This window comes from Dasypus novemcinctus, chromosome 4 (genome assembly GCF_030445035.2).
Source record: "Dasypus novemcinctus isolate mDasNov1 chromosome 4, mDasNov1.1.hap2, whole genome shotgun sequence".
Taxonomy (NCBI): Eukaryota; Metazoa; Chordata; class Mammalia; order Cingulata; family Dasypodidae; genus Dasypus; species Dasypus novemcinctus.
Window position 1 is genome coordinate 5,551,076 of NC_080676.1, and position 13,611 is coordinate 5,564,686.

General features: G+C 36.0%; 1 protein-coding gene across 5 annotated transcripts in view; it reads right to left on the reverse strand.

The window, feature by feature from the left end:
- Positions 1-13,611, reverse strand: part of STAG1 (STAG1 cohesin complex component) — a 408,218-nt gene that overhangs the window by 345,215 nt on the left and 49,392 nt on the right. For 2 of the 5 annotated variants that reach the window (XM_058294999.2, XM_058295000.2), the window contains one exon: positions 13,090-13,124. The exons of the other annotated variants lie outside the window; for them this stretch is intronic. The gene's annotated coding sequence lies outside the window, so the exon portion shown is untranslated. The remainder of the gene's footprint in view (positions 1-13,089; positions 13,125-13,611) is intronic. 5 annotated transcript variants of the gene reach the window in all.

The window sequence follows — 13,611 nt, forward strand, 5'->3', positions numbered from 1 at the left end:
AGGATATATAGGGAAAGTAAGCTTCTATATCCCTTGATCTCAGAAGTTATCGGACTTACTCATAACAATTGTCTGTCCTTTCCAGATGTATTATACAGCTAAACAAAGACATATGTATATTTTGGATGTGTACTTTTCTTAACAGTGCCATTAAGAGAAAGAAAAAGACCACAAAGTACTACTATTTTGTGTTTTTAATACCCTCATTTCCACTAAAAGATTACCACAAAACAACCTGTAAAAATTAACTACTAGAGTACTTAGAACAAGATAAGCATTTAGCAAATGTTCCAACCACTCCACGCGAATCCCAAAACACACACGCACGCACAAGATGGTCAAGAGAAACAAAAGAGAATTATCATATAACAGGTAAACTTCAGGTTTTGAAGCTTATTAGACAAAAGTCACAGGGAAAAGGCTCAATAAATTGTTAATTCACATAGAAGGAAAAATAAAATATTATCCAGGGCATAATAATGAAGTATTCAAGTTCACCAGTCCAGAAGAAATATAGGACTTCCAAAATCAAGACTAGATGTTATTTACTCTTTTACTGAGTTTTCCCAATTTCATTATATTTTGAGCATTATCCTAATAGATGGTACATCCAATAAAGAGATAATTCATTTCTACTCAACTGGAAAGTAGTATAAGGAGGATAACTACTGAGGATAACCGAGACAAGATAGAAAGGGACATTAAATACAGAAAGTAAACCTTATTTCTTTTAACTTCCTAGAAACAGCAATGTTGGATTTAGGCCATTTAAACCTACATCATTTGTTTGTCAAAAATGACAGGAGAAAAATCTCAAGTATCAGTAAGTTACCAAATTATGCAATGAAGAAATGGCTACTCAGCTTTAAAATGCACTGAATAACTGAGTTTCCTAACAATGCTTAGTTAGAACTACTTTGTATCTTAAAATCCCTTCACCCATGATAAACTGCAGTATGTGCAAAGCCAGGAATAACAGACATTTAATTTCTATCTTATCTTGGGGGGAAAAAAAAGTATATTAAAAACTTAAAACTAGAAAAACATCAGTGATAAAATCTAAAAGGAGATGAGGGGTCAAAGAAAAAGAACTATTTCTCAGAAACAAGTAATTGAGTTTGGAAACTATACTATAACTGAGTCCAACAGCCCTACTTGTGTGCTATGTATATGTCACAATCCTCTTTCCTCAATTATTTCAACCTACTCTCATAACCATTATCTATGTCTCTCTACATAAAAGATGTACTGAATTTGGAACAATTTGAACATCAAAAAGAATAACTGCAATTGTTTATAAAAGATGAAAATATAAAAACCCATGAAACCTCAGTAGCAGATGAAAAAGAAACTCAAAAATGGAAATTCATTTGCCATGATAAGAGTATTGGTAACACTTACTCCATATTCTAAAAGTTAATTAAAGGTAAAAAATTAAGTTCTATCCCTGCAATTTTTAGACAGAAATATAGTTTAACCACAATTAATGAGGGAAAGTGTTTTATTTTAAAAATGCCAGCTAATAATGTAGACAACACTTAGAAAATTACCATCCCGCAACCCCTCAGTATGATTCAATCTATACTAAATTTTATAGAAAATTCGGTCACCTATAGTGACAGAAAGCAGAACATGGGCTGCAGATTTGATGTTGTGTTAGCAGGCATGAAAACAACAGTAATCTCATTGCACATCTCTATCAGAGCTCTTGATGCATTGTCAATGTGCAGTAATATTTTAAAAATAATCTTTCTCTAAGCAGAAAGTCTCAACAGTGGGCTTAAAATACTCAGTAAACCATGTATAAATAATCAACAAGGTTTTGTTGTTCTGTTTACAGGGCAAAGACAGAATAGATTTAGCATCACTAAGAGCCCTAGGATTTCTGAAATGGTAAATGAGCATGGGCTTCAACTTAAAGTCACCAGCTGCATTAGCCCCTAACAAGAGAGTCAGCCTGTCCTTTGAAGCTCTGAAACGAGACACTGACTTGTCTCTAGTTCTGAAAGTCCTAAATGGCATCTTTTTCCAATAGAAAGCTGTTTATTTACACTGAAAACCTGTTGTTTAGTGTAGCCTCCTTCATCAAAGATCCTTCTAGATCTTCTGGATAATTTGCAAAAGCTTCTACATCAGCACTTGCTGCTTCATCTTGCTCTTTTTTGGTTATACAGATGGCTTCCTTCCTTAATCCTTATGAACCAACCTCTGCTAGCTTCAAACTTTTCTTCTGCAGCTTTCTTACCTCTTCAGCCTTCAGAGAATTGAAGAAAGTTAGGGCATTGTTCTGGATTAGGCTTTGGCTTAAGTAAATGCTGTGACTGGTTTGATCTCCTAACCTGACCACTAAAACTTCCTCCATATCAGAAATAAGATGGTTTCTCTTTCTTATTCATGTGTTCACTGAATTAACATCTTTAATTTCCATCAAGAACTTTTCCTTTGCATTCACAACTTGGCTAACTAAAGCAAGAGGCCTAGCTCAATCTATCTTGGCTTTTGGTCTATCTTGACTTTCAACATGTCTTCCTCACTAAATTTAATAATTTCTAGCTTTTGATTTACAATGAAAATTGTGTAACTCTTCCTTGACCACTTGAACACTTAGAGACCATTAAGTAGAGGCCATTAATTGGCCTAATTTCAAGGTGGTTGAAATTGTGTCTCAGGGATAAGGGAGGCCTGAGTAGAGAGAGAAAGAAAGGGAAACAGTTATTCAGTAGAACAATCAGAAACACACTCAACATTTATTAAGTTCAAATGGGGATGGTTCATGGCACCCAAAAACAATTACAATATGTAATTACAGTATGTAATACTGTGAGAATTAACAAAATGTGCCAGAGACACAAACTGAGCATTTGCTGCTGGAAAAATGGTGCCGACAGACCTGCTCGACATAGGGTTGTCACACACCTTAAATGTGTTAAAAAACAAAACTACAATATCTAAAAGTGAAGAGCAATAAAACAAGATATGCCTGTAAATGAAATGAAAAATTCCCTTCAGTGTTTCAACAGTACTTTGGAGTTGGCAGAAGAAAGAATCAGTGAGCATGAAGACAAGACAATTCAACCAGAGGAGCAGAAAAATTAAAGAATGAAAAAAAGCAAACAGAGCCCGAGGAACTTGTGGATCACCATCAAGTGTACCAATGTATACATTATGGAAGTTCCAGGAGAGAGGGGGAGAGAGAGAGACAGAGAGAGAGACAGAGAGGAATATTCATAGCAATAATGGCAGAAAACTTGCCAAATCTAATGAAAGCTGGAAATATGTACAGTCAAGAAACCCAATGAATACCGAGAGAATAAATCTGAAAAGAACCAACCCTAGGCACATCGCAGTTAAACTATCAACAAATTATATACAAATGGGTTCCTGTAAGATAAAGTGCTGATTTCTCATCAGACAGCACTAAGGCAAGAAGCCAGTGGGATGAAATATTTAATGTGCTGAAAGGAAACAACTGCCGACCAAGAATATTTTTATCTGACTCTCTTTCAAAAGGGCAAGATCAAGACATTTCTAGATAAACAAAAGTTGATGGAATTCCTCACTACTAGACATTCCCTAGATAATGCTAAAGGAAATTTTTTAGATTGAAAGGAAAGAACTTCAGTCAGTGGATCAAAATGACAAAAAGATATAAAGAAACCATACAGGTAATTATAAATGTCAGTATTATTGTATTTTTGGTATGTAATGCCACATTTTACTTATTACAATTTATAAAATTCAAAAAAGTAATTATAAATCTATGGTTTGGGTCAAGAATAAAGATATAATGTGTAACAAGTACAACAAAAATGTGGGGGAACAAAGGGGCACAATGAAGAGTATATGGGTATGCTATTCAAGTTAAGTGGGTATCAAATCAAATGTAACTGTTATAGATTTACGATGTTAAATTTAACCTCACGGTAACAAGAAAGAAAAATATGAAAAGTATATACAAAAAGAAATGAGACTAAAAATGGTACACTAAAAATAATCAAATAAATATGAATGTAGGCATGAACAGAAGAATTAAGGAACAAAAAAGGAATAAGACTTACAAAGACCAAGTAGCAAAATCACAGAAGGAAGTCTTGCATTATCAGTAGGAATTTTAAATGTAAATGAATTAAACCTTCAAGTTGAAGGTGGATACTGGCAGATGGAGTTTTTAAAAAAATTCATGACCCAACAATATGCTGTGTACAAGAGATGCACCTTAAATCAAAACGTACAACTAGGTTGAAAGTAGACGAATATAAAAAATATACACCACACAAATAGCTAGCAAGAGTGCTGAGGTAGTTATACTAATATCAGATAAAACAGACTTTAAGTCTAAAAGTATTATGAGGAACAGAGAAGCACTACATACCAATAAAGGGGTCAATTAAAAAAGAAAACGTAAAAATTATAAATATATATGCACCTAATGGCTGAGACCCAGAATGTATGAATCAAATACGGAAATTTGAAAAGACAAATAGACACTTTTACATTAATAGTAAGAGACTTCAATACACCACTTTCAACAATGGATAAAACATCTACACAGAAAATCAATAAGGAAATAGAAGACTCCAACAATACTATAAACCAACTAGAACTAACAAATATATATATAGAACACTGCACCAAAGTGCAACAGAATACACATTTTTCTGTACTCAACAAGGATCATTCTTCAGGAACAGACCATATGTTAGGTCATAAGACAAATCTCAATAAATTCACAAACACTGAAATGACACAATATGCCATCTCTGACCACAAGGGAACGAAGCTAGAAATCAGTAACAAAGGGAAAACTGGAAAATCCACAAATATGTGGACTTTAAAACAATGCATTCTTAAACAGCCAACGGGTCAAAGAAGAAGCCACAAGAAAAAGTGCAAAGAGGAAAATTTATAGCTCTAAATGTTTACATTAAAAAAGAAAAACTGTGCACATTATGCTGGATTGTTTTGTAAGCTTACAACTTCTCTAATAAAAAGAAAATAAAAATCTCAGTTCAGAGACCTAACCTCACACATGGAAGATCTTTTAATCCTCTTACTGGAGTCCTTTATAAATGGGATGAATACAAAGAGAGACAGCAGGAGAAAGTAACAGGAACAGAGAGAAAGCCAGAAGAAGCCAGAAGTTAAAAGCAACAAATCCCAGAAGAGAAGGCAGAGACCAGCAGTCATCGCCATTTGCCTTGTCATATGAGAAAGAAGTACAGGATAGACAGCAGTTAGTCTTTGGGAGGGGGAAAGCATTGCCGATGATGCCTTGATTTGGACATGTTTCTCTACCTCAGAACTGCAACCTAATAAATCCCCACTGTAAAAGCCAACCCAGTTCTCGTATATTGCATTCCAGCAGCTTAGCAAACCAAAACAATTTGTTACTATTACAAGCTATATGTGTATATATACATATATGACTGTACAACGAAGTAACCCCTATTGTAAACCATGGGCTTATAGTTAATACCACAATTATAAAACTGTTCTTTCATGAATTGTAACAAATATACCACACTAATGCAAGATTTTAATAATAGGGTGGTATATGGGAACTCTGTATTTTATGCATGATTTTCCTATAAACCTACAACTTCTCTAATAATAAAGTAAAAAAAAATTACATATTTGAAGGTGATTAAAAGGGAAATTTTTAAGTATATATTACTAGAACAAAATTTTTAAAAGAAAATGACCATAGGACTGTACAAAATAGTGAACCCTAATGAAAACTATGGACTATAGTTAACAGTACCTTTATAATATCCTTTTACCAACTGTAAGAAAGTCACCACACTAATGTTTAGTGTGGAAATTCTGTGTTTTATAGATGATTTTTCTGTAAACCTGTAACTACTCTAATTTTTTAAAACCTACTAAAAAAAAAAATCTCATTTCCCAACACCATTTTGTCCCTAGTCATCTTCCAGCCAAGGATGTCCATTTGACATGGTTCAACCATTAATATAAGAATACCTCTTGCCTTCCTCATACAGTTGTTACTTCCCCTTCCTTTTTCCTCCAATGCCCAGACCACATTAATCATATACAGACATGAGGGAAAGGCCAAGATAATCATTGAGACATCTGTCCTGAAAACAATGTGCCAGGGTATGAATATGAGCAATCATGTGACTCCCTATTTATTATGTTTAAAATAAAGTAAAACAAAGGCCTGTTTTTTATCTAACCATTGCAACCTGGTTTTTGGTTATCTAAAGCCAAACTCAACCCTAATTTATACAACTACTGTCACCATTTTTTTTAACAGTGATATAACTGACATACTATAAAATTTGCTCTTTAAAGCATACAATTCAGTAGTCTTTAGCGTATTCACTAGTTGTGCAACATCACCACTATCTAATTCTAGAATCCAAATATAAACCCATTCCAATTAGCAATCACATCCATTTTCCCCTACCCACAGCCCCTGGCAACCACTAATCTTATTTCTTTCTCTGTGGATTTTCCTATTCTGAATATATATATATATATATATATACATATTTTTTAAAGATTTATTTTTTATCTGTCCTTATCAGCGGCACCGGGAATTTGTGTTTCTTTTTGTTGCATCATCTTGTTGTGTCAGTTCTCAGTGTCTGCGGCACCATTCCTGGGCAGGCTGCACTTTCTTTCGTGCTGGGCGGCCCTCCTTGTGCATGGGGTGGGCACTCCTTGCGCACATCAGCACTGTGCAAGGGCCAGCTCCATACAGGTCAAGGAGGCCGGAGTTTGAACCGTGGACTTCCCATGTGGTAGGCGGATGCCCTATCCATTGGGCCGAGTCTGCTTCCCTGAATACATTTTATTTTATTTTATTTTTTTTAAAGATTTATTTTTATTTATTTAATTCCCCTCCCCTCCCCTGGTTGTCTGTTTTCTGTGTCTTTTTGCTGCGTCTTGTTTTCTTTTGTCCGCTTCTGTTGTCGTCAGCGGCACGGGAAGTGTGGGCGGCGCCATTCCTCCGCAGGCTGCTCCCTCCTTCGCGCTGGGAAGCTCTCCTTATGGGTGCACTCCTTGCGCGTGGGGCTCCCCTACGCGGGGGACACCCCTGTGTAGCACGGGCACTCCTTGCGCGCATCAGCACTGCGCATGGGCCAGCTCCACACGGGTCAAGGAGGCCCGGGGCTTGAACCACGGACCTCCCATGTGGTAGACGGACGCCCTAACCACTGGGCCAAAGCCCGTTTCCCTGAATACATTTTATAAATTGAGTTATACCCTATATAAACTTGTGGTTCTGGCTTCTTTCACTTAGCATATGTTTTAAAGGGTCATCTTATTGTGGCATAAATAAGTCCTTTTATGGCTGAATACTCCATTCCATTAATATGCCACCTTTTTTTTTTAGATTTTATTTTTTATTTATTTCTCTCCCCTCCCCCCATGCCTCCTCTCTGTGTCCATTCACTGTGTGTTAATATGCCACATTTTGTTTATTCATTTATCAGTTGATGGTTGGAGAAAAGAGAATTCTGCAAAAATCAATCGTTTTTCCTTTTGGAGAAATAATAATCTTAGAAATGGAAGAAAGATTAATATGTTCAATTTACAACAGTAACTAGAGCTAGGTAATACTTTGGAAAGAATTTACTTAGACGACACTAATATGAAGAAACTAAACATTTTTATTAAAAGGCATTAAATGACCCAGGGTGACCAAATTGGACTCAGCTGTGGTTTCCCTACACATGGCTCTTCGGTCCCTTCTATTTGAACCTACAGTTAGTACTAGAGTAGACAGCTTATGTCCAAGACACTCAAATCTCTGGGCTGTACATGTGCCAGAGGGGCCCTGAATTTCATCAGAGTTGCAATGCCTACTCTCCAGTTCATTGGACTCACTCAGGACAACTAACAAGGAGATGAAGATGAACAACGACCATCCCAAGGAACAGAGAGAGTCTGCAACTGCAAGCAAGGTAGTCCCATCCATCTGCCCCAAGGGATCTAAGTCCCCTCTCAATCAGAGGCAGAGAGGGCACCATCATCCCTGAAACCTCAGGACTGGAGAATGAAAGATGGACCAGAGTAGACTTACTGGTATTCTACTACTGACTTATTGTAATTCTAGCAATGGAAAAACTTTCTCATTGATGTGCAGGCAGTGGTCACTAGAGGTTCTGAGAGGAGGGAGAGGGAAAAACAGGTGTAATATGGGGGCATTTTCGGGACATGGGAATTGTCCTGAATGACACTGCAATGACAGATACAGGCCATTACATATCTTGTCATAACTTGCAAAATTGTGCAGGATAGTGTGTCAACTACAAGGTAAACTATAATCCATGCTTAGTGTCAATACTCCAAAATGTGTTCATCAATTATAACAAAGGTACCACACTAATGAAGATGCTGTGAATGTGAAAAAATGTGGAAGGGGTAGACAGTGGGACATATGGGAATCCCTTATATTTATGTATATCTAAGTATCTTTTTTTTAAAATAATCTAAGTATCTTTTTTTTAAAGTGTATATTTTTTTAAAAAGGCATAAATGCTGTGCTCGTAAATTACTATCATAGAAGTATCAGTGGTTTCTTATATTGATTTACAAGTTCCCTGTATTTCAAATTAGACTCCAAAAAAACTTTTGTTTAAGGAAAGACTGATCAAGTTTATATGTAAGAAAACATACTGCAGAACAGCCAAGAGTTTAAAAGAAGGGTAAGTTTGACCCTATCTAAATAACCATATTAAATTGTCACTGGAAGCAAATCAATATGGTATTGATACAGAAAGAGAGAAATACATCAACAAAAGAGTAGACTACAGGGAAGCGGACTTGGCCCAGTGGTTAGGGCCTCCGTCTACAACATGGGAGGTCTGCGGCTCAAACCCGGGACCTCCTTGACCCGTGTGGAGCTGGCCCACGCGCAGTGCTGATGCGCACAAGCAGTGCTGTGCCACACAGGGGTGTCCCCCGCGTAGGGGAGCCCCATGCACAAGGAGTGTACCCCTTAAGGAGAGCCGCCCAGCGCGAAAGAAAGTGCAGCCTGCCCAGGAATGGCGCCGCACACATGGAGAGATGACACAGCAAGATGTTCAACAAAAAGAGACACAGATTCCCTTGTCACTCACAACAGAATTGGACAAAGAAGACGCAGCAAAAAGAGAACAGACAACGGGGGGGGGGGAGAATAAATAAATAAATAAATCTTTAAAAAAAAAAAAAAGAGTACACTACAAAGGAAAAGATATCCATAAATATGAAAACTTAAAAAAATAAGGCAACACCTCAAATCTGTGAGAAATGGATGGCTTATTTAATTTTTTTAAAGTGCTGGTAACATTCTAGAAGCAAAAATAGATGCTCTCATATTATACAATATACAAAATTAAACTCAAGATGAATATAAATTGTAAAACATACACAATAAAAATCCAGCAGAAAAAGAGAAAGGGGAACAACTTATTAACAAGGCAAGACCAGAACCTATAAAAGAATTCACTTAAAAAATAAGAAAAGCTTTTTTACCTGGTGAAAAATAAAAACATTTCCAACACAGTAAAAAAGTACTAATGTTTTTAAACCTATAATGAGCTCTTGCAATTTGACAAAGAGCCCAAACAAAATTTACACAAAAGAGGAAAACCAAATGGCCACAAACGTAAGAAAAGACTCAAACTCAGGAATATGCAAAGAAATTGAAATTTAAAATATGAAGGAGACATAACTTACACCTATTAGAATGGCAAAATTTTTACAAAGCTATAGCCCTATTCCTGGCAGAGTTATACGGGAAAGGGTATTCATACAAATTGCTGGAGGAAAATTTTTATGGAAAGCAATTTCACAACATCCACTGAAATAAAAAAAATATTTCAGTGGATATATATAAACCCTTCAATCCAGCAACTCTACTCCTGGGAATCTATTTCGCAAAAATAGAAATAAAAGTATCAGTAAATGAAGACGTAATTAAAAAAAAAAAAAAAAAAAGACAATGATGCAACATTGCTTGAAATGGCAAATAGCTAGAAACAGAGTATCTTCCCATAAATAACGGGGTACTGGCTGAATAAATTTTATATAATTCTCCATGAAACCTTCCTTACGAAGTCATGAAAGGAATGAATTAGCTGTATCTTAGATGGATATTAAAGTTATACCTTAGGGTATTTCCCTGAGGTATAATTATTGAAAACAGCAAATAGCAGTAAAGTATGTATGACAATCCCCTTTTTTCCCCTTAAAATAAAGAAAAACAATAAAAAGTCTACGTATGTACAGGGAATACAAATATCTATAAAAGATATGAACAGAGAGAAAAATATTGACCGCTACATAATACTAAACTGTTTACACAGAGTTAAGAAGTGGGGATCAGGAAGGGAAAGTTGAGAGTCAAGTCAAATAAATTCCTATTAATGTCTTCAAGAAAAATTATGAACAAATATTGTTAATTTTAAGCAGATGTCGATATAAATGTTTTCCAGATAAGAATAAAAGAATTGCTATTCACATACAAGAAAAACTAGTTACTAATTGTAGTATACCAAAAAACTGGTGGTAAAAATATATATATGAAATTGCAATATTGATTGAATTTCACTGAGAAAAATATAATCATTTAGTTATAGTATCTCTGACAAATTATTTTATGTCAATCTCAGAATTACAATTCAGAATGCTACCAATGACAATTTATACCCTAGTTGTAGAAGATGTACCTCTTATATTAGAACTAAAAACTGCATCAATCAACAATATTTAATTATATACTTTAAACAAGCAGTTTTTCACAAGGGAAATTAAGCCCTTCAGTTAAATAACATCTACCTGTAGACGTAGGAAAACAATACACTATCTTAATTCAAACATAATCCAACCAAGGCATACAGGAGCATGATGTCATAAATAAGCACTGAAAAACCAGGTTATGCAATCCCTCCATCTATAAAATGAAGACAGCCAATGTCATTTACTAAGATTGCCATTATATAAAAGAACAAACATAATTTTACTTTTAAATTGTTTCAAGATGTAAAAGTACACTGAAAATCATAAAATATTGCTGAAAGAAATTAAAGACCTGAATAAGAAATAGAAAACTTCTCAATTTTTAAAATGGGCAAAACATCTGAATGCACACTTCACTAAAGAAGATATGTGGATGGCAAATAAGCACATAAAAAGATGTTCAGAATCATTAATGATTAGGAAAATGTAGATACAACTACATAAATAATGGAATGGCCAAAATTAAAAATACTAACAGTAACAAGTATCGACAAGGATATGAAGAAAACTATAATTTCTTATGTACCAGTGGAAATGTAAAATGGCACAAGCACTTTGGAAAAGTCTGTCAATTTCTTATAAAGTTAAACATATGCTTATTAAATGTTCCAGCCATTCCATTCACAGGTATTTACCAAGAAAAGAGAAAATATATATTCATACAAAGACTTATACTTGAATATCTATGGCAGCTTTATTTGTAATAGCCAAAACTGGAAACAACATGCATCCACAGATGAATAAACAGATTGTTATTTAACCACACACTGGAATAATACTCAGCAATAAAAAGGAATTAATCCTGATACTTGCAACGACATGGATGAATTACAATATAATTATGCTGAATGAAAGAAGATGGGGGGAGGGGATACACACTGTATAACTTCCTTTATAATAAACTCTAGAAAACACAAACTTATCTATAGTGAAAGAAAGCAGATCAATCATTTCACAGGGATAGGAGGATTGCAAAGGGGAATGAGGAAACTTCTGGAGATCATAAAGGTTCACCATCTTGATTCTGGTGATGATTTCACAAGTGTTTATAAGCATCAAAAGTTATCAAATTCTACAGGAAGCGGATTTGGCTCAACTGATATCAAGTGTCTGCCTACCACATAGGAGGTCCAGCGTTCAAACCCAGGACCTCCTGACCCGTGTGGTAAGCTGGCCACGCAGGGGTGTTCCCCGTGTAGGGGAGCACCACGCACAAGGAGTGTGCTCCATATGGAGAGCCGTCCTGCGTGAAAAAAAGTGCAGCCTGCCCAGGAGTGGTGCCACATATACGGAGAGTTGACGCAGCAAGATGATGCAACAAAAAGAGACACAGATTCCTGGTGCTGCTGACAAGAATAGAAGCAGACACAGAAGAACACACAGCAAATGGACACAGAGAGCAGACGACTGGGGGGAAGGGGGACAGGGGAAGAGAGATAAATAAAATAAATCTTTTTTTTTAAAGTTATCAAATTCTACACTTAAAACAGGTTCAGTTTATTGTATGCCAAATATACTTCAATAAAGGTACTTTTTAAAATTAATAAGTTTCATTGTATTTATCAATCTTTAAAAACATCCAGTAATTCCACCAATATCACTTTGATTACAGAGAAGATTATATTAATCACAAACTACTACAAATCTGTCCCTGCCTACATGATCCCTGGCATTCACAGGGAGGCAGAATTAATAGTCACAGATAAATGCTCTGTAAATGTACACTGGGTTGAGTAATTACACAGTCAAGTGTTTACCTATCAGTATTAGCAAGTGATAGAACATATACAACTCCCGTAAAATGTGAAAACATGTCACCTTGAGTTAGTCAATGAATTCAACACCAAAAGGATCATCCATAAAAGCAAAAACTCAATAAATTGGATTTCATGAAAATTAAGAATTTCTGCTCTTTGAAAGACATCATTAAGAGAATGAAAGGCCAAGCCACAGATTGTCAAAAAAAAAAAATGTAAAACACTTATCTGATAAAGATAAATACCCAAAATTATATAAAGAATTCTCAAAACTCAATAAGAAAACAAACTTACTTTTAAATGGATGAAAGATTTGAAAACACATTTCAACAAAAATGAACAGATGGGACATAAGCAAAAAAAAGATGTTGAACAACATTAATTGTATTAGGGAAATACAATGAGATACCACTGCATACCTATTAGAATGGCTAAAATAAAAAACACTGAAAATATCAACTGCTGGGGAAGATGAAAAGCAACTTGGAACTCTCATACATTCCCAGTGGGAATGCAAAGTGGTCTAACCACTTTGAAATAGTTTGTCAGTTTCTTAGGAAGTTAAATATATACTTACCATGGGGCCCAGCAATTCCACTCCTAGGTATTTACCTAAGAGAAATCAAAAGTCATGTTTACATAAAAACCTATACATGAATGTTAATACTGTGGATTTATTTATACGCAGCAAAAACTGGAAACATCCCAAATTTCCTTAAATTGGTTAATGGATAAACAAACGGTGCTATACGTATTCAATGAAATACTACTCAATAATAAATTGGAGGGAAACGGACTTTGGCCCAGTGGTTAGGGCGTCCGTCTACCACATGGGAGGTCCGCGGTTCAAGCCCCGGGCCTCCTTGACCCGTGTGGAGCTGGCCCAAGCACAATGCTGATGCGCGCAAGGAGTGCCGTGCTACACAGGGGTGTCCCCCGCGTAGGGGAGCCCCACGCGCAAGGAGTGCACCGCGCGCATAAGGAGAGCTTCCCAGCGCGAAGGAGGGAGCAGCCTGCGGAGGAATGGCGCCGCCCACACTTCCCGTGCCACTGACGACAACAGAAGCGGACAAAGAAACAAGACGCAGCAAAAAGACAC